The sequence below is a fragment of the Pipistrellus kuhlii genome, unplaced genomic scaffold, assembly GCF_014108245.1.
Source record: "Pipistrellus kuhlii isolate mPipKuh1 unplaced genomic scaffold, mPipKuh1.p scaffold_m20_p_9, whole genome shotgun sequence".
Taxonomy (NCBI): domain Eukaryota; kingdom Metazoa; phylum Chordata; class Mammalia; order Chiroptera; family Vespertilionidae; genus Pipistrellus; species Pipistrellus kuhlii.
This window is the reverse complement of record NW_023425595.1, coordinates 60,999,583-61,022,460: the sequence shown is the minus strand read 5'-3', so window position 1 is coordinate 61,022,460 and position 22,878 is coordinate 60,999,583. Positions and strand designations below refer to the sequence as shown.

At 38.3% G+C, this 22,878-nt stretch overlaps 1 pseudogene; it reads right to left on the bottom strand.

The window, feature by feature from the left end:
- Positions 1-290: 290 nt before the first annotated feature.
- LOC118713790 overlaps positions 291-22,878 on the bottom strand; it is an 86,263-nt pseudogene continuing 63,675 nt past the window's right edge.

The window sequence follows — 22,878 nt, the reverse complement described above, 5'->3', positions numbered from 1 at the left end:
TGTAGATTCAAAAAGCAGCAACCACATTTTCCACACTCAAATATACATGATGGGAGATTAATGAAGTATCAAGAGAAGACTATGGTTTCTGAAAAGCTTCTACAATTTGGAGTAAGGTCTTATTCATGTGAAAAGTAAAGCTGTTCACATTAGGGAACTTGCATTTCATTGGAGGCACACAACATTACAACATTTCAATTTTAAAACAAATAAAACTAATTCTGTTTGTAGAAGATTCCCATCCCCCCAACTTTATCTCTTCAGTTTTCAGAAATTTTAATTTTTAAAAATCATATGCCTTTTGGAAAGTGTATATTTATCTGAGTAATAACTAAAATGTATTTCTCTTTCAGTTGCTGAGGTATATTAAATTTGAAGAAAATAATATCTCCATCTCCAGCTGTCTATACTTTTCAGCAGCCTGGACTGCATTTTCAGAACCTTCCTCTTTAAAATTTTCGTATTTCATTACTTGAGCCAGAATGAATCCTTTTTCAAAAGCTGTGTGAATTTCCTGCAGCTTGAGGAGCATTCGTCCCCTCTGAGTCCATGCATGCCCTTCACCCAGCTGCAGGGGGAAAGGGTCCTAGTTGGAGGCTGCAAACCCAGCCTTCGTGATCTTTGGCAAAGCCCTTTGTGTCATGTTCTCTTGCAGACACTCCGTCTCTCTTCAACACTCAGTTCTTGCAACTTGAGTTCCCAGGCTCCATTGAAAGGAATGACCCAAGGTACCTGGGGCATACCTGTTCACAAAACTCTTTAAATTCTTAAAATATGTTTTTATTGATTTTAGAGAGAAAAGAAGGGAGAGGGTGAGAGAGAAACATCAAGTGGTTGCCCTCCATATCACAACTCAACCTGGGTTTGTGCTTTGACCGGAAATCAAACCAACAACCTTTTGGTGCACTGGACAAAATGCTCAACTAACTGAGACATACTGGCCAGTAAAAAAAATTCTTTAGTTTTTATCAACCATTTTTTCCCCTTTAGACTGCAGTTTCCTTCAGAAAGATTAACCAAGTATACCATTGACATTCAAGTCAGAAATAAGTGTTCAATCTCTTTGTCTTTCCAATCACAATAGAAGCAAACAGGTTTCTTTTTATCTATAGCCCAGGACTTAACTTTTCACATTATGTTGTCTTTCAGGTTTTAGTATTTTACCTCCTTCTCTCATAGCCACTTTTTCTAGTTTATCTATACCCAATAATTTCTTCATTTTTAACTGAAGCTCTTCATGTATTTTTCTATATCTCAAAATATATTTTTCCATTATCTTCAAAAGCACGTGTTAGATGAAGGATCCCATCACAGGCGCTAATGTCCATTGTGGGCTTCTTTCACCAGCCAGCGCTGTCCCCTGTCCCCCACATTTAGAAAGGCATGGATTTTGCCTGCTGGTTTGTGGTACTGGCAAAATCAATCCAGTCTTCCATCTGGCACAGGCACTCTGCTCTCATGAGGATCTATAGTGCAGAAGGGGAGGGTTTCTGCTGAAGCCTGACTATTGGTTAATACATTGAAGAAGGTAGATTTCCCAACATTTAGCAATCCAACAATACTAATTTTCCAGGAGGTTTCAAATCTTCCAATGACGGGGGTTGTGGGGTAGTTTAATTCCATCACCTCTCTTTTAAGGGAGGCATCATGCTCCATGAGAGTGATGACAAGGTCTCTCAGAAGAAATGGCATATGGGTCCTACAAGAGTGGGAGGTGGGGGAGGGGAGGAGAAGGCCAGTACCCCGCCACCATCTGATTGTTTTGTTTGTTTTATTGTTGGCAGTATTACATTTTCTCCTGCTTTGCCCCCTCCACCCAGCCCTAGGCCTGTATCACACTACTGTCTGTATCCATGGGCAATGCATATGTGCATATACGTTCTTTGGTTAATCTCTTCTCTTCCCCTCCATAACCCTCCCCTCTCAGGTCTATCAGTCTGTTCCATGCATCCATGCTCTGGACCTGATTTTCTCATCTAATTTCTATTTGTCCTTCAAGCTTCATCTCAGATGCCACTTTATTCAGATCCAATTTTATCCTTAGGAGTGATACAGTGTCCACTATCTCATCCTGCTTTCCTCCCTGTTAGGTCCTCTTATTCAACCAACACTGGATGTGGGACATCCCATGCCTGAATCCTGAGTCACTTAACCTGTGATCAAAGTCTGGTGCAAACTTGAGCAAATGCTTAGCTTCATAGAGCTCTAGTTTCTATATCTATAAAAAAAAAAGACATACATTTGAAATACATTTATTATAAAGGCATTCATTGTCTATATTTCTATACTTTCTTGTTTTTATGGTTATAATTTGTATACATTCATTATTTAGACAGCCAGTCTTAAGTACAATCATTTGCATAGGATGTTCCATATTTAGCATAGTTCATTATTTCTCTCCAAACATATGCTTTTACTTCTACTAATGGGAGAGAAAATCTTTCTGCGTTCAAAAGGATACTTGCCCCAGCTGTCTCTCCTATGAGTGCACCTCTCTTTTTTATTGTACCATTGGCCCAAGAAGAGCAGCTAATTCAGCATAATTACTACCACATATGACTTTTCTTTCTCACCTTGGCTTCATTAACCACTATGCTTGGCACTCACCATGCACGAGGATTGAATATAGGGTTCCTGTCCTTTAAGTAAGAAATAGGCTCTGTTGAAATATTTGCAGGTAAGGAAATAGGTTTTTGTAGTGATTTTGAGGTGGTATTGATGCAGGCATTCTAGGGGTCCTGGGACCTGAGGGTCTGAGGGTCTGAGGGTCCATGACCCAGAGTGGGTTTCAGACTTCACACAGGAAAGAATTCAAACACAATCCAGCAAAGAGTTTAAAGATAACTCAGTTGGTTAGAACATCATCCTGATACGCCAAGGTTGTGGGTTTGATCTCTAGTCAGGACATACAAAAATCAACCACTGAAAGCATAAATAAGTATAACAACAAATTAATGTTTTTCTCTCTCTCCCTCCCCCCCATCTCTAAAATCAATTTTTTTTAAATTAAATAAATAAAAATAAGTTTTCTAGTGAAATAGTGAGACAGGGAATGGGCTACTCCACATATAGAGCAGCCTCCCTTTAGTGTAATTTGCTTCCTTTATTGAGATTCATTTAATCAGGGGATAGGGTTTTCATTAAGAGAAGGAATATTTAAAATGTTCCCTGGGAAATGAATGGAGATTTCTCAGAGGGATTCCATGAGCCATGTTGTGTCCTTATATGGTCTTTGCATTTCTGATCATGGCAGTGCAGGGAGTGTCAGTGAGCATGCTGATACATTAAAATGAACATAAAATGAGACTAGGAGTTACTGTAAGATGAAATTAGGCACCATGTTGGATCCAGCTGGTCTCTTCTGGTTTTAAGCTATAAATCTGGTTGTGGTATGGGGTGGGGGTGTCTTCCTTCTTCTTGATAGTTTATGTAGCTTTTATCGATTGCAGCTGTTCTGCCACATGCCTTATCTCCATATTTTGGTTTTGTGGTATTTTTTTTCCTGTTTTTGTTTTGTTTCTTTTCATTGAATTTTTATAACTTGCCAGGACGTTACTATGTGCACAATTTATATAGATGGGTTGCTTGTTTTATGCAACACTATGTCAAGGGTGAGAAGCTTTCAGTGTTGTTTCAATGTCACATGTGAAGTGGGCTGAAATTCCAGCTCCATACCTGTCTTAGGTCAGAAAATAAATAGAAGCAATTGAATAAAACCATTCCAATAATGGAAGAAGTGACTTTACTTAAAGAGGTAATGAGATCTCTATATGGTCCTTTTCAATCACTGGTTAATCAGAAACTTAGAATAAAGTTTCAAAAATTAGTGAATAAATTAGATTAAGATGACTATTATTCCCTGATTTTATAATAAAATGCCGAAGAAGAAATACTCCACTGCAACAGCTACACAGCTCTCCACGCTGCATTTTCGGGGCTTTAGAGGAAAACAAAATTTAAAGACCCCATCTCTGTGGATGAAAATGTAATGTTTGCCATATAGTGTGAAGCTGGGTAATATAAGTGTGAGTGGGAACAAAGAGAACCCAAAAATATGACCTATGCTATAGCTGTTTGAATCTCCACTAAACCATAGAGATTATATATCAGAATTTTCTTAATCTGTTCTTTCAAATTCAAAATCTTGTTTGTCTCTATCTCCAATAGTCTGTATTTGTTTTCAGTCACATCCCTTCAATATTCAGACTGGAGCTTTTGTATTAGCATGTCAATTAAGGAGGCAAAGCAAGTAACAAGAGTAAGTATATAGGAAGTTTTAAAAAGAGGTTGAACAAGGATAGACATCACGCATCTACATTCTCATAGGAAACAGTATTGGAGATCTGAACTAGATCCCTCTGTGCCTGTTCTTTCAGAGTCATCTGTAGTAAAATAACTTAGTTTTATAGCTTAAAGCTAATACCCATTTCTATTCCTAGACATCACCAAAAGAATTTGCTTTCCATATTTAGGCGCTCCTACATTGGATGAATCTTGTCTTCTAAATCACTGATTCAGTTCTCTGCTTTATCCAGCCTACTATTTATTCCTTCCAGTATATTATTAATTTCAGTTATTGTATTCTTAATTTCTGACTAGTCCTTTTTTTATGTGAGTTTTTTGTTTTGTTTGCTTTTGGTCCTTTTTCATGCTGTTGAGCTTCCTTACGACCATTACTTTGAACTCTAAATCTGATAAATTGCTGGAAATTTTCCCAGATATTTCTTCTGTTCTTTCATTTGGGACCTGCTTCTTTGTTTCCCTACTTCAGTTGCCTCCTTGTCTTTGTGGCCTGGCCTTACATAGTAAAGTGTCCTGTGTAGTCCATGAGTGCAGTTTTCTTGATCATCTGAGCTGGGTGCTCCAGGAATGTTCCTTGTGTGGATTATGTGGACTCTGATGTTGTAATTAAGTTTTGACTTCTATTGGCCCTTTTGTGCCTGAGATTGACCATCAGGCTGGCTGACTTTGAGGCTCAACCCTGACCATGACTTGTGAGCTGCTATACAGGTGCTACGCACATGAAGCAGAATCTGCCTCAGCAGATTTTGGTGCCTGCTGAGATCTCCCTTTGCACATGCCACTTGTGAAACTTATTGGATCCTGCTCTGTTGTTGTCTGTCAGTTCTGTGTCTTTTGGGAGGGACTCTGGTGCACACCAATGGCTGACACTGCCTGAGCCTGCTCCTGGACAATCTGTTAGGAGCAGTCTCAATGTGGCTTCTCCTGTATAAACTCTTGGTTATAAGACTTTTTACTCAGCTAGTCTCCAGCTGGTTATTCAGTATGATTGCTCTATACTTTATAACTGTAATTCCTGTTTGGTCCTGGGAGGAAATGAGTGTAGCTTCCACCTACTCTGCCTGCCATCTTGTATTCTCCTCCACATTCTCACTTTAAACACTGCTTAAATTCTTATGGTGATGTCTAGGAACAGAGATGGGTATTAACTTTAAGCTATAAAACTAAATTATTTTACTACAGATGACTCTGTAATAATTAAATAAAATAGAGAGCCCAGAAATAAACTCTCACTTATATGGTCAAATAATTTTCTACAAGGGTAGCAATACCATTCGATAAATGGACAGTCTTTTCAATAAATGGTTTTGGGGAAACTGGATATCCACATGTAAAAAAAAAAATTAGACCATTATCTCATACCATATACAAAAAATTAATGAAAAACTGATCAAAAACCTAAACCTAAGAGCTAAAACTATAAAACCCCTAGAAATCATAGGGGGAAATTTTCATGGCACTGGACTTAACAATGATTTCTTGAATATGACACCAAATGCATAGGTGACAAAAGGAAAAATAGATAAACTAGACTACACCAAAATTAAACAATTCTGTGCATCAGAGGACACAATCAACAGAATAAAAAGGAATAAAATGGAATAAAATATTTTCAAATTTTATTTCTCAAAATGGAATAAAATATTTACAAATTATATCTCTGATAAAGGTTAATATTCAGATTATAAAAAGGAGTCCTACAAATTAAGATTAAAAAAAAAACAGGTTAAAAATTGGACAGAGGACTTGAGAAGGTGTTTCTCCAAATATAATATACAAATGGCCAACAAGCATATGAAGAAATGCTGAACATTGTTAATCATTAGGGAAATACAATCAATACCACAGTGAGATACCATCTCATACTCATTAGATTGATTAGTTTTAAAGAAAAACAGAAAATAAGTGTTGGTGATAAGATAGAGAAATTGGAACCTTTGTTCACTGTTGGTGGGAATGTAAAATGGAGCCACTATGGAAAACATTATGGTAATTCCTCAAAAAATTAAAAAATAGAATTACTTTATAATCCAGCAATCCCATTTCTGGGCATATATCCAAAATGTTGAAAACAAGGTCTTAAAGATATATTTGCACACACATGTTCAAAACAGCATTACTCATAGTAACCAAGAGATATAAGCAACCCAAGTGTCTATTGGGAAAAAATGTGTTATGACATACAAAATATTATTCAGCCTTTAAAAGGAGGGAGATTCTGACACAGGTTCCAACATGGATGAATAGGGTGTGTGGATAATTGGGTTTTGTGACACACCCACCCCACTTTCTAGTTTACCATCACATGGCTGAAAATGAACTTGTAAGAGCAGCAATGCCATTTAAGGGTGGATGGGTTTTGTCATATGTCACTTGCAATTCTTTGAAGACTGCAGTATTTGATTGAGTATGTTATGTTGAGTGAAACATGCCAGTCACAAAAATGTACCATATGATTTCACTTCCATGAGGTACCTAGAGTAGTTAAATTCATGGAGATGGAAAGTAGAATGGTGTTTGCCAGGGTTGAGGAGAAAAGGAGATAGGAAGCTGTTTAATGTGTATAGAGTTTCAGCTTTACAAGATTAAAAGGTCCTGGAGGCTGGCCGCACAATGTGAATATACTTCCCCCTATTGAACTAGCTACTTGCAGATGGCTAAGATGGTAAACTTTATATGATGTACACTTTTCTACAATTAAAAATTTTATTTAAAAGACTATACTAGCTTCTTAATTCATGAGGGACAAAGAGTCTACATAGCAAATAATTTTAGAGGCCTATTAACTCAAGCTTATCAAAGATTTGAAGGCATCCTTTAAAACACATGGCTCTTTCAGCTGAGAAACATTCCAGGGGTAGACCTAGTCTACTTTCCACTTACACTCCAAGTTCACCAGGACTTCATCAGCTACAGAAAGACTTCTGGATATCTCAGCAAGCAAACTTCTAGATTTGTAATGATTTAGGTGAAGGGGAAATAGACATCGGCTTACAATACAGAAACCTATACTGTACTTGTCAATCAAAGTTAATGTTAAATTGAAGAGTGGAGTGTGATCAAAAAAAATATATGAAAACAAGTACAAAAGCTCAAAAAATAAAAATAAAAATGTTACTCTTTATAGGAATGGTGTGACCAGAGCACGGCTCTGGGTATTCACCAGGACTTGAATTCTGGTCCCAACTCTGTCACAAAAGAGCCACCTGAGCTTGGATAAATACCCACTGCATCCTTCATAAAGTAAGCAAGTGGACCAAATCACTAAGAACCTGCTCACTCCCTTCAACACATAGGAAAATATGGTAAGTGAATGTTTAAAACAGAGATTAATCATCTTGCTTGTGTCTCCTTGAACTTCTAACAACATAGCAAAGACAATTCAGTATACTAAAGTCTTCAAAGAATTGCAAGTAAAATCTAACAAAAACCATCCACCCCTAAGGACATTGCTGCTATGATAAATTTACTGCAAGCTTGTGATGGTAAACTAGATCCTGAGGCTCACAGAATTAACTATCTACACACCTCATTCCATAGGCCTACTGGGGTGATTGTCTGTATTATGGGACATGGAGGCATCTTCCAACTATAGAGTGAATTGCTATAGGGTCATCTTGGGGAAACTAATGTTCACTGTGGCAAGTTTATCCCCAGGAACTGGGGGAGAAAAAGTAAATTGAAACACATGTGGTATATTTTGCTCCTATGTCTGCTGACTTAAAAGCTGGACAAGACTATTCAGGTTCAATCTCAGCACACAGGTTTCTAAGACTGTCCACACAGAACTTGGTGCCTCCAATCCACCCACCACTCTCTGTCTCACCACCCCATCTTCCCTACAACATAAATAGACTCCAGGGCCCAGGCCAGGTGGTTCACATGGTTGGAGCATCATCCATACACCAAAAATGTTGTGGGTTTGATTCCCGGTCAGGGCAGGTACAGCTATGGGAAGCAACCCTTCTATGTTTCTCTCTCTCTCTCTCTCTCTCTCTCTCTCTCTCTCTCTCTCTCTCTCTCTCTCTCTCTCTCTCTCTCTCTCTCCTTTCCCTCCATTTTCTTCTGTCTCCTGTATATCTAAAATAAACATATACTTGGGTGAGGATTTTTTAAATTAATTAATTGATTATTTACAAAGATCCAGGGAATAGGTTGAGGAAGAAAATATGTTTTTCTTTCTGACAAAAACAAAGGTTCATATGTTTTAGATACTTCAGTGCAGTTTTCACATATTTATCTCATTTAATTCTCACAGAAACTATGTGAGACAAGTGGTATTTTCATCCTTTTTTATTCTTTTTATAGACAGAGAAACTCAGATTTGGAGGATTTTGTGGCTTAGCACAGATGACAGGGCCTGTAAGTGGGGCGTCCTAGCCAGAGCTCATTAATGGGGGTTGAGAATTACTGAGTCCCTGTCTTTGGTCTATGAGAAGACTCCCGTTAGACCCAATCAAGAGTGTTCACTGAATGGCTATCAGATTTCATAGCAACTGGTTTTGAGTTAGTTTTTATATCAGAGAGAATTGAATTTAAATAGCAGCTCCACCAGTTGCTAATCTACAACTTGGGTCATGCTACTCTTTTATTCATTCAGCAATATTTTCTAAGTGCCCACTGGCACTGTTCATGGTCCTAGGAACAGGGCAGTGAACAAAATGGACATGGACATCATTCTCATGGAGTTTGCAACCTAGAGAGGTAGAGAGCAAATGAGTTGGATTACCAAATAATTCCAGAGAGTGACGACTGCTATGAAATAAAAAAGATACAGGGAAAGTGATAGAGAATGATTCTGGAGAGGAGAGAGCTAAGTTAAACAGGATAGCTAGAGAAAGCCTCTTTACAGATGAGATTTGGTAGACAACCTGATTGACACAAAATTATTTAGGCACTCAAGGATCAGGGACCAAGGGAACAAACAGTCTAGAGCAGTGGTTCTCAACCTTTCTAATGCCCCAAACCTTTAATACAGTTCCTCATGTTGTGGTGAACCCCAACCATAAAATTATTTTCATTGCTTCTTCATAACTATAATTTTGTTACTGTTATGTATCATAATGTAAATATTTGTGTTTTCCGATGGTCCTAGGCGACCCACAGATTGAGAACCGCTGCTGTAGAGCCTAAGACCATCGGAAAACACAGATATTTATATTATGATTCATTAACAGTAGCAAAATTACAGTTATTGAATAGCAATGAAAATAATTTTATGGTTGGAGGTTACCACAACATGAAGAACTGTATTAAAGGGTCATGGCATTAGAAAGTTTGAGAACCACTGGTCTAGAGGCTCTCGGGCAAGATTATGTGGAGTTCAAAACAGAAAAAAACGCCCATTCTGGCCTATGTTTCTCAGTGGTTATAGAAAAGACCCACACACCAAAAAGTGGGTTTGATTCCCGGTCAAGGGCATGTACCTGGGTTGCAGGCACTCTGCCCTGGTCAGGGCATGTGAGGGAGGCAACCAATCAATGTGTCTCTCTCACATTGATGTTTCTCTCTCCCCCCTCCACATTCTCTCTAAAAAAAATCAATGCAAAAAAAAAATATGCTCAGGTGAGGATTAACAACAACAACAAAAACAAAAAAGAAAGTCCTTAAGACTGAAGCATAGTGAAGGAGGAGAAGAAATAAGAGAAATAGGCGGGCCCATATTATAAAGGACCTGAAAGCCGGGTTTAGGAGGTTAAATTATTCTAATCACAATGGAAGCCTACTAAATGTTGCTTATAAAATTTTATTTATATTAACTGCTCATAATCCAACCTCTCTCTAAGCCTCAATTTCTTCACCTGCAAAATTCTTGTAATAGTAGCTACCTGGTAATTTTGTTAAGAAGACTCAATTTGCCTGACAACCACGCAATATGTGTTAGCTATTATCATTATTAAGAGTTAGGTGTAGTAGAAGATATAAAGAATGTAAGACATCCCCATGCATTTAAATACTTCATTGCTGCACAGCATTAACTTAGCTTTTTGCATTTGGCTGCTTTTAAAATGCAATGTAAATCTCCCATATAGAAGAATTTCAAATAGTTTGGGTAGATATCCTGCCTTCAAGGAGTGGAGTATAGCTCCTCACCCCTTAAGTGTGGAATGTACATAATGATTTCCTTCCAAAGAGCAGAGTATGGAAAAGGGTGGGGGAGGGGGGGGCAGAAGAGTAACTTTAAGATGGGGAAAACTTGCAAACATCAACTTAGCCAGGTGATCATGATTGACATAAATAGTGATACATCATATTGACAACATGTATCCTGGATGTGATGAGATGAAAATGACCTTTTACCTCTGTGGTCTTCCTCTAAAAAACATAATACCTCAGTGTAATCATGAGAAAAATATGACAAGTCCACATTGAATGACATTCTATAAATACCTGACCAGTGCTACTCAAAATTCTCAAGGTCATGAAAACCCAGGAAAGTGTGAGAAACAGTCATAGCCCAGAGGAACCTAAGGATACATAATGACTAAATGTGCTGTAGCATCCTATAGCATAGTGTGTGTGTGTGTGTGTGTGTGTGTGTGTGTATGTTAAACTAAAGAAATCCAAATAAAATATTGACTTTAATTATTAATAATGTACCAATACTGATTCATTAATCATAACCAAGTCACCATATTAATATAAGATTTGAATAATAGGATAATTGGATTGGGGTATATGAGAAATTAGTACTATCTTCTCAATTTTTCTGTGAACCTGAACATTTTCTAAAATAAAAAGTTTTTAATACAATGTAGTATCTGCATCTGTGTAAATGTTGGTGAATTAACTCAGGTGCCCAACACACCTGGAAATATCTAAAATTATGTCATTTGAATATGATGTCATAAGAAGAAATATAATAATCGAAATATACTATGTAATACTGATAGCTTACATTACAGGTGTAAATTGCATGTAGACACATAGATTTCCTGCAGACTTCAGTCTGCAAAACCCACTCGCAAATCTGGAGGTATTTCCTGCTTTGTGACTCAGTCTTAATTCATGGGAGGAGAAGAAAACTTAAACCATTTAAATAGATGTTATTCTCTTGTTCCCTTCCCTCCACTTTTTTCTCCTTCCAGTTGGGTGTCCAAAGGCCTCTCTAGCTTAGTCCTCCAACCCCGATCCATGATTGTGGCAGAAACTATTAGCTGTTCACCAAACCATTTCCAGTTCTTGCTGGGCTCACAGCTGGATTGCCTTTCCCAGCTGCCCTGAGCCATTGAGCAGCACCCAGAGACTAAATGTGATTAAAGGTGACCAGAGGTGAACTAGCCTGTACCACTTCTGGTCAGGCTAGTTCAGAAGTGGCATGTAAGATCCTCTCCACTATTTTTCCTTATCCTGGCCAGATGTCCATGCCAAGGGCAATGTTGAAAACTATGTACAAGAGAAGGTGGAACCCCCATTAATCAGGATCCCTAACTAATTTCCAGAGCAGAGTCCTCAGGCCTACCTTAAACTACCTTGGACTTGCTATAGGTAGCCTTCTCTTATACCATAGTGCATTGCTACAGTCTCCTTGGGTCAGAAATCTCCTCACAAATGTATGTGACCTAATTTCTAAAAATACATGGTCTTTTATAGAAAACCTTCAATAGCTACTCATAAGACCCCAGAGGATCTGCTGTGCAGGAAGTCTGTTCCGATGGACTTTGCTGCATCTGTCTGCCAGCCTCTCAGACAGCAGCATGAAAACCTCTGCGCCGGGTGACTGTCTAGTTCAGTAATGGGTAACTGGAGGTTCCTCTAGATTAGGGGTGTCGAACTCAATCAGAGAAGGGGCCAAAATCTAAAATCCAGCCTAAATCGCGGGCCGAATGGTTTACTGAACAGTCATAAACTGTCATTGTGATGGAAACACAGCGGAGTGCAGTGATGACAGCGTGGTGCGGGCCACATTGCAAGGCCTGGCGGGACGGATGTGGCCCGCGGGCCTTGTGTTTGACACATGTGCTCTAGATAAAGACCTTCATCAAAAACTTAACTTCTCCTTGAAATTATTTTTAGATTCTGCCTAGCCTGTGGTCTCATGCACGGTGCTTCCTCTGCAGTCAGCACATCACACTCTAGTTGTGATTTGTCTGTCTCCTCCTCCACAGCTCCTGAGGGCACACCTGATGTCTTGTTCAGTTTCACGTCCCAACACTTAGCACTGTGACTAGCCCTTACGTGGTGCTCAGGGACCTGATTAATTTGGGGGTCTAGGGGTTGCTATTTGTTTGTTTTAATTTATTGGGGTGACATTGGTTAACAAAATTATGCAGGTTTCAGGTTCACAATGCTCTACCCTGTATTGTGCATTCGCCATCCCCAGTCAAGTCTCTGTCCATCACCATTTATCCCTCCCATAACCTCCCCTACCTTCCCCCATGTCCCCTCCACACTCCCCCACCCTGGGCAATCACCACACAGTTGTTCCTGCCTTTTTTGCTCTCTCCCTCCACACCCTTTACCTAGCCCCTCCCTCCCTGCCCCCAACTTCTGTCAGCCTGCTCTCTGAGTTTGTCTTTATTTTGTTTATTAGTTCATTTTGTTTATTAATGAATTGTTCTTTTGCTTAATCCCTTCACCCTTTCCACTCACGGGTTGTAGTTTTTTAAACATACTGCTTTGGCACAGAGGTTAAACTCTTCTGTAATAGTAGTCATCATTAACCAACATCTGGCTACAAGTGATGCACCTGCCTAAGCTCCAGGACAGCGATGTCTATGCCATATCCACAGCACTCCCTCTGTCTGAACCATGAGCTCTAGCTGCAGATGGGGACCATGAAAGCTCACCACCATTCAAACCCCAATAAACATTCTTTCAATTCCTGGCCTCCCCTCAGTGCTAATGGAACATGGGCAGTGCCATCATCCAGGTACAGAACGACATTCTCTACATGTTGGAGGATTAATCAAAATCAAGTATTGGCCTCATTTTAGTTTTTAAAGATTTTTTTTTAGCTCTCCAGCAATCATCCTTGATTTTTGCAAGGAGGAAGATATCACCATGATTCAATATAATTTTTGTTGTTGTTTCAAATATGAAAATTCTAGGAAGAAGTAACAGTGTAGTGAATAAGGGCAAAGACTTTGGAATTTGATATAATAGAACCAGATTCAGATGCAATATTTACCAGCATTTGAACCTGGGCATGTTGCTTAGACTCTCTAAGCCTCATTTTCCTCACCTAAAAAGGTAAAGAGGTAGTGAAATTGTTAAGAAGGTAAAATAATATATACATACTTACCACAGTGCCTGCTGTAGTAAGTAATCAATACATATTACCTATGAAAATTATTAGCATCATTTTGCTTTATATGATTATCTTGCCCCTAACTTTTATAAATAAGTGGGTTAAGGCCTGAGAAGAAGTTATTTACCTAGCTAATTAAGGGCAGGGCATCTACAATAAATCAGATTATTCTGAGGTTCACGTTGGTGTTCTACCTACTACAACATGGAGTCTATTTGCCAGAACTCCATGTTCTCAAGATCAATGTTGTATTCCCTTGATTTGGAAATGGTTACTTTTGTTTTCTAGACTTTTATACCAATTGTAAAAAGAACCAATTTTCCTGCCTGGGAACTCTAACCACAGTGTAAAAAATTTTGAATATAGAAGGAAATAGAAATCACTCAGATCACATACTAACTTGGACAAACAAATGCTCTAATATGCTTTCCAAACAATTGTCATTGGATGAAGCTGGGGGTAATTTGGAACCTTTCTAATTGGTCTTAGAAGGTAGAGAACGTAGACACTCGGGACATACCAGTATGTAAATAAAATCAAGGGAAGTTGAGGTAGAAATGTCTCCCATCCTCGGGGAGCAGCGGGGAGGAAAGCCTGAAGTGGGATAATGCTTATTAACAGTGAGGAAACTCTAGAAGTTAGGTACTCACATAGCACTAAAGTCCCAAGCTGCACTCACTCTCAATGTCCCCTTACCTAGTCCTTTCTATCCACTTCCTTGCCACACTTCAATCTCTTCCTTCTGCCATTGACTCTATTGTTAGTCTTTCCAATCTCATGTCCCAAAAGCTAGAAATATTTGCTTCACCCAACTTTCCCTTCTTCCTCATACCCACCATCACCAAATTCTGTAGCAAAAAATAAAATGAAATAACCCACACTTGGAAAATAGCCTCACCCTCATCTCTCTACTGCCCTGTTGGAACAGGAGCTTCACCTGTAGGAGGTACCCAAGCAGCCTCCTAACCCACTGATCATCTCAACTAAGGCATTAACACCATAGCATGTGAAATCTGTCAGCAACTTAGAAAGTTGTGTTTTATTTTTAAGCAACAAACATCTACAGAGTGTCCCAAAAACTTGGATACATACTTTAACAGCTGATAGCTCAATTATATGTTTCTTTCTTTTCAGCCAGAATAGGCTTTGAACAAAGAAAATTCATCCACTAGACCTTTTTATGGGGATACATAAGAGATAAAGTCTTTGGTACAAAGCAGGCATCAGTTGACAAATTAAAGGCACACAAATACCACGTGAAATGATTCTTAATGTTTGTGATTCCATTGCTTTGCATTATCAGCAGTGCCTGGACCAGAACTGTCATAAGTTTGAGAATAGGCACTGACAAAAAAATTATTCATTTCTGTAGATTTTTTTTAAATTTTGAAAATTAACTATAGGTAATAAACTCTGATTTTTATAATCATTCAAAATGTGTGTACATTTTTGGGACACTTTCTATACATGATTGTAGAATAGAAGTGTGTTTTTGTTTTTTAAACTTCAGGAATAACTAAACATTTTTATATTAAGAATTCTCCAGCTTCTTCTGGACTTATCTCAAGACCTTTAAAGGTTGTAACATGGGCCGAGACCGGTTTGGCTCAATGGATAGAGCGTCGGCTTGGGGACTGAAGGGCCCGGGTTCGATTCCGGTCAAGGGCATGTACCTTGGTTGCGGGCATATCCCCAGTAGGGGGTGTGCAAGAGGCAGCTGATCGATGACTCTCTCTCATCGATGTTTCTAACTCTCTATCTCTCTCCCTTCCTCTCTGTACAAAATCAATAAAATATATTTTAAAAATAAATAAATAAATAAATAAAAATAAAGGTTGTAACATGGAATGAGAATGAATGAGTGGGATAATGATTCTGAAAGAAAGATATAACATTAAAATCTTTCCAGTATTTATTTAGTGTCTTCTGCATATTGAATTCTTTGTCAGCCACTGTCATTTTTGAAAAATGATTTTAATATTTGTCCCTGCTCTGAAGGACCACACAATCTGACCCTGCTGATACCATCAGATAGTAATACAAGTTACCATTTTTTAATATTAAGTATAATATAGGTAAATAAATAAATAACCCCTTAGGACAGGACATGAGGCTTATCTGTGAACAGTTTGTCCTACCTTCATAACACTGTGTATTTCCAGAATATCAAAATTTGGTTCAGTCCATGTTTAAATACTTTGTCAAGTTTCAAGGTTATTTTGGGTGAACACACTTATCTGTTATTTCAAAATGTTTCAAATTCATCATCCCAAAAATATGTAGTATAGTTTACTAGAATTTCACTTGCACTGTTTTAAAATCATTTTTCTATTGTAATCAGATGGCGGAAGAAATATATATCTTCAGAGTGAGGGATCTGTTTCTTATAAGGCAACCATGGATATGTTAGTAAACTGAGCTTTTTTTTCAAAATCAAGGGTGTGTTTTTTTTCTTATTACTATAGCAATCCATGCTAATTATGCAGTGGGGGAAATGTGGACAAGCTAAAAAACATAAACACTTAAAATCATCTTTTATTCATATGCACATATATGTTTAAACAAGAACAGGATAACATAGCACATGATTTTGTAACCTGCTATTGTCACTTAATATATCAGGAATATTTTCTTTATCAACAAGTAAATTTTTGTGACATTTTAATGACTGCATAATATTTCACATTTAATTGACCATACTGTATCAAATTCAGTTGTCACACTTTTTGGACTCAGGACTCCTTGCACTCTTAAAAATTACTGAAGACACCAAGGAGCTTTCAATTATGTGAGTGATACCTACCAACATTTACCATAACAGAAATTAAAACACAAACATTTTAAAATACTTTGTTAATTTATTTTGAAATGCCAATAATTGACCAAGTACATGTTAATACAACATTTTTATAAAAAATAACTCTTATTTCCAAAACAAAACAAAAATGTAGTAAAAAGAATAACATTGTTTACATTTTTGCAAATGTCTCTAAAGTCTGGCTTAGAAGACTACTGATTTCCCACACCTGCTTCTCCGGTCAATCTCCTGGGATGTAACACATGAAGTGGCCTTTAGAAAACTCAAGAGGTTGAGAGTAAGGACAAATGATGTCCTAGTATTCTTAAGAAGAGAATCTGATCTTCCAGACCCCATGCAAGTGTCCCTCTTAAAAGAGTCTAGGGACCCCCAGGAATCCCTGAACTGTTTTTAAGAAATGCTAATCCAACCAATGGCCAATTTGGGAATATCTGCATCGTTTGTAAACTGCATTGTGATAAAACCAGCACTATCAAGATGTTTGAATACATTATTTAGCAGGCCAGCTGAGAGGCTAAAATGTTGCCATTCATTAGCATTGAAGCAGAAATTTTCAATAATAAAAAAAAATTACTAAATTGCTTTGTACATAGTAGGTCCTTCACTAAGGACTTGGGGCACTTTCTTACTAAAATTTGATGACACTGTGAGTTAGAGTATTCCATTTTTAATGAGAACAAAACATCCAGGATGTTTAACAGTTGCCTGTGTCTCAACTTAGGTCTTCCTAACTAGACAGTCCCTACCATCAATCACAACATCCATACTGCCTCCGATGAGGCAGAGAGGATAGACTTGGGGAAGAATGCAGATGAGAAGTGGAGGAGCTAATGTATAAAATGTTAATTTGTCTTTACAGTGAATATATAAATATCATGATTTCTTAGAGCTTAATTCATTGTGAGAATTTGATTTTTCAAATAATTTTCATTTTACCTGCTAGACAGTTGAATCACTATAGCTATTATAATAAACATATTTATAATAAAATCATCTACATAAATGATGCATATCATTTTTCTGCAGATATTTCTGCTATATCTTGCTTGTTCACACTGTAACCTCTCATTATTTCTATATGCTTATCTTTTCCCATCATTCAATAAGTTAACTGACACACTGGTGAGAATAATAATAACCCAAAAGATTCCCTTATTAAGAGACTTCTAAGAACTGAGCCTGTGCAAAATGCTTTGTGTGCATTATCTGTACTTAATTCTTACATCAGCTCTATAGGGTAGGGATTAATTATCACCATTTTACAGAAGAGGAAACTGAGGCCCGAAAAGAAAAGAGGTTTAAGATGGAAGAAATTAAGACTGAACCAAAGCCCATGTCTTTAATTGCTTTCTATTAGCTCAACAGAGATTATATTTCCTTATCTTTGCATATTCTACTAGAGGCCCGGTGCACAAATTCATGCACCAGTGGGCTCCCTCAGTCTGGCCTGAGGCATTGGGTCGAATCTGGTTCTCCATGATCCCTTGAAGGGTCCTGGATTGTGAGAGGGTGCAGGCCAGGCCAAGGGACCCCACTAGTGCACGATTGTAGCCAGGGAGGGAAAGAAGGAGAGCTCTAGGGCATGTCTGACTCATCTCTCCCAGTCCTGATTGGCCGGACCCAAAAGCAAGCTAATCTACTGGTTGGATCATCTGCCACCTGATGGTCAGAGCGACTGGTTGACTGGTTGACTATCTTCCCCCTGCTGGTCAGTGTATCTCATAGCAAGTGGTTGAGCAGTCTTAGCATATTATTATATTATGCTTTGATTGGATGAAAGGCCAATGACCAGACACTTAGCATATTAGGCTTTTTATTATATAGGACAGTGCAGAGTAAATACCAAAGGACTGGCTAATATGGGTACCACTAGCATCCCCAAGTTGTGTCCTTGAGCCCAAGGTTCGTGAGCCCCTCCACATGGAAGACAGAAACTCTGTATATGGTCCTACATCCAAGATCTGGCCAGTGTCTCTCTTCTGATCCAAGATGGTGACAAGCCATGGAACACAGTATGCACCATGATTATTCCTCACTTTTAAAACAGCATCAGTCATTTCAGAAAGGTTGGATTATACAACGTGTTGGAAATTCATAACATTTCTTTGTGGAGTTGACACTGACCATTGACTCAGCTTTCCATATCAGGGTCTGGCACTGGGCCATGTTTTTAGAAGGAAAACTATTTCCTGTGCAAGCATTGAAGTGGGTATGATCATAACAACCCCATGATAATTATAGTACATAGGGTGGAGCTTCTAAAACAGGTTGAAGGTTATAAAATACACTGAAACATCTAAAATAACCAAAAGGCTTTGAAAAAAGTTCTGTATATAATAAAATATTATATATGAAGCCAAGAGTCTATAATAAGTATATACATAACTATTCATACTGATGCATGAATGATCTGTAGTATACTAAGTATATATTTATTTTAATAGAAGAAAAAATATATAGACAAGATAGCATTTTTGGCCCATTATTCCTGGGAGATCTTTACCAATAAGACCTGAGCACAAATCCACAGCCTGGGGAAAATTCAGCATATTACGTACATACACATGCACACAAACACTTTCTATGCCCTCTGGAACACTTTTCATCATGCTTTTCTCTGCCTCTCCATTCATGCTGGTACTGCCTCAATCCAATTTCATGTCAATCCAGGCACAACACAAAACCAAGCCCCTTCCCTGGCACCCCCAACACAAACAACCACACACACACACACACACACACACACACACACATCCACCTAAACTCAAACATTTTGTAAGTTTTACTAATGATTTGGGGATTTTGAGGTTAAATTAGCAACTCATGCCTCCAAAGTCAACTCTTCCTTCCTTTTTTTCTTTCTCTTTTTTCTCCCACAGGATGACTATGGAGATTTTTCCCTTTCACACTAAGAGAAATTCCACTTATATCCGACTGTCTCAGTTCTCTCCCTCTCAAATAAATGCTGTCTCCTTCTTCAAAGGAGTTCTGGGGAAAAACTGTCTCCATCTTTTTACATATGTACATGTGACCCATTAACAATGCATGAAGATTCGATAGCTCCCAACAACTGAGTTACATATTTATCTGATAGGACTCTGGTTAGTAAGAAATAGAAACCCAGCTCGAATTGATTTAGCACACAAGGGAATCTATAGATGGGCTCATGAAATTTCAAAGTCTAAGAGCATGCTAACCTCAAGTGAAGTTTGCTACAGGGGCTCAACTGAATCATCCAGGACTCTCTACATCACTCAGCTTTGCTCCCCTTCTAAGATAGGTGGTCCTTAAGACTCCAGTCTTAGAAAAGGCTATAGCCTACCAATAGTTCATTATGAAGTTGATCACATAATGTTTTTTATGCTTGGTGCTTAGTACAAAGCTTGAAGCACAGTGATTACCCCAAAAAAATATTTGCCAAATTCAATTATTTGTTTAACTGATATTTATTGAATGTCTGGATAGTTCTCTGTCAGACTTGACATTACAGTAGTAAACCACAAAGTCTGCTCTCATTCAGCTTAAATTCTGCTAAAGGAGAGAGGCAGTAAACATATTAATTTCACATAGTGAAAAGGCTTATGAATAAATTAATCAAGGCAACATAATAGTAACTAAGGTGTGACAGAAGATACCCTTACATAAAGACAGAGAAGGATCTCTTTGAAAAGAAAATGTTTGAGCTTAGTTCTGGATGATAAGAAGCAGCCAACTGTGAAAATAGAGGGCAGTGTTTCAGGCAGTGGGGGAAGCAGAACAAAAAGTCCTATATGGCAGGAATGACATCAGTAGGTTTGGTACATAGAAAGATTGGTTACATTATGACATAGTGAACAAGAAGAGTGCTCTCACATGAGGTCAGGAAGGTCTGCAGTTGCTATAGGTCATGAGAGGTCATTTTGATAACAAAGTTGCTTCCACCTCTTAGCTATTGTGAATAACTTATAGACATCTCTTCAAGATCCTGCTTTCAATTCTTTGGGGATATATTCAGAAGTAGGATTGCTAGATCATAGATAATTATATTTTAGTGTTTTGTATGTAGAGAACTGCTATACTGTTTTCCACTGACTGCACCATTTTACAGTCCAGCCAACAGTGCCTAAGGTTTGTAATTTTTCCACATCCTCACAAACACTGCTATTTTCTGTTTTTGCTTTTTACACCTATCCTAATGGATGTAATGCAATATCTCACTGTGGTTTTCATTTGTATTTCCTTAATGATTATTAATATGGAGTATGTTTATATGCTTGTCGACCATCTATATATCATATTTTAAGAAAAACCTATTTAAATCCTTTGCCCACTTTTATTGTATTTGGGTGATTTGAGGTATTTGTTATTGAACTCTAGGAGTTCTTTATATATTCTGGATATGAACCCCTTATCAGATACATGATTTGCAAATATTTTCTCCTATTATATAATTGCCTTTTCATTCTGTTGGATTATGTCCTTTTATGAGCAGTTTTTAATCGTAATGTAGTCCAATCTATCCATGTTTTTCTTTTATGCTTTGGTGTCATATCCAATAAATCATTGCCAATTCCAATATCATGAGGCTTTTAACCTATCCTAGGAGTTTTATAGTTTTAGCTCTTACCTTTGGGTCAACTTACATTTTTAAAAAGTCACTTGACTCATAGTAAGAAATATATTATGGAAAGGCAAGAATAGAGGTAGGGAGGTCAGTTAGCAGGCTCTTAGCAAGAGCAAGAGATGATGCTACTTTGGGCCAGAATCAGTGTGGAGATGGTTCTATCCAACTGAACAAATATTTATTAAATGTCTCAACTGACTGTTGAGTGTTTATTGTCTGCCAGTTGTAGCAGAGGCTGCTGGTTGCTTACGTAATATTTGTGTTCCTTCTCTTTACTGTGAGAACTCCAATCTTGTTTATGATGCCAAAATGCCTAATTAAAATATCTGCCCTCTCAGATTCCCTCAGTCAGGGAGGCCACGTGGAAAGCTCTGTCCTTTGACACACAAATATTGTAATGGAGCTTTCACGGTGAGTTTTGCTTTCCTGATAAAGGCATTACCCTTTTCCTTTTTCCTTCCTTCTTCTTCCTAAACTGAATATGAGGCTGAAGAGAGGGGTCCATCGTGTCATCACGACTCAGTAAATGCTAGAAAAGAAAGGCAAATCAGAACATTCGGAGGAGACCAGGATGCTGAGCCACCAACCCTGCACTGTTTCGCTGAGGACTTTCTGATATTCCAGGAAAACAAACCCTGAATTGGTTAACTCATGGGAGTTAGAGTTCCATGACATGCAGCCAAACACATTCCTATCCCATACACAGCAACAGCGCTAAGCATTTAGACCCAGTATTGCTTTGAAAGCTCAAAACAACTCTACTAGGTAGTATCAGCTCCTATTCTATAGATGATAATGCAGAGACTTATATACAAAACTGGGTTCCATATGGAAGACATGGAACTGAACAATAAGAAAATATAGGAAATTAGATATTTATAAGGAAATGACAATCCAGACATCTTATTAATTGTAAGTAAGTAGAAAAATAAATAATTAAAAAGGAAAATGGGCAATAACAATTATCTCACTAGTGTGGCAAACTTCTACTCACCTTTCAGACCCAGCTGAAATGCCATCTCCTCAGTGAAATCTTTATAGACCCCCTCACAGTCTGAGAATAACTCTACTGTCCTCTCTCCTCACATGGCCTCCTGTAGTAACAGTTATTGTGTTCTATTATAATTTACTAGTAGCCCTGGGCATGAATCCGTGCACCAGTAGCTCTCTGCAGAGCCTGGCTGCTCCACACCTGCTGCCTAAAGACTCTATTATAGCTCAGAGGTCCATTCATGCCCTGGTCTGGCCAGAGGCCCGTCTGAGGTAAAGCACAGAATGTTTGCCTCATCACCAGGATGACAATGCAAGTGTCTCCCTCCCCCCATCCTCCGCCCCTAGCTGCTCCATGCCCACTGCCCAGAGGCCCTCTGTGGCCTGGGTGGAAAACTTGCCTTGTCACCATGGTACAAAGCAAGCATTCCACCAGGCAGCATGAGCTGCCTTCTCTCAGTGGCTGTCTCCCTCCCCCAGGGACTGGGAGACTCTCGCGGGGCTGAGACAACTGGGTGCTGCCATCTTGTGGCTATGGGCGCCACCATCTTTGTGATGGAGTGATGGTTAATTTACATATTACCCTTTTATTATATAGGAATGCTTAAATATCTATCTCAACCACCAGTATATGAGCTCTTTAAGGGTAGTAACCAAGTCTTATTCGTTTAGATATGTCTAGGGGAAAACACAACGCATGGCATAATGGACACAATGTGTGGCTTTGCATTGAGTTGAATTAGCAAAATCCTAAAAATAATTTATAAGAAAACAAAAACCTGATATTCAAACTGAGATCCACAGCAAGTGTTCGGGTCCTGTAAAGCAGCTCTAAGAACTGAAAACAAATTATAAATATAAGAAATGAATTATTAGGAAGAATCATGAGAGAAATGAATCCAGTACACTAAAAAT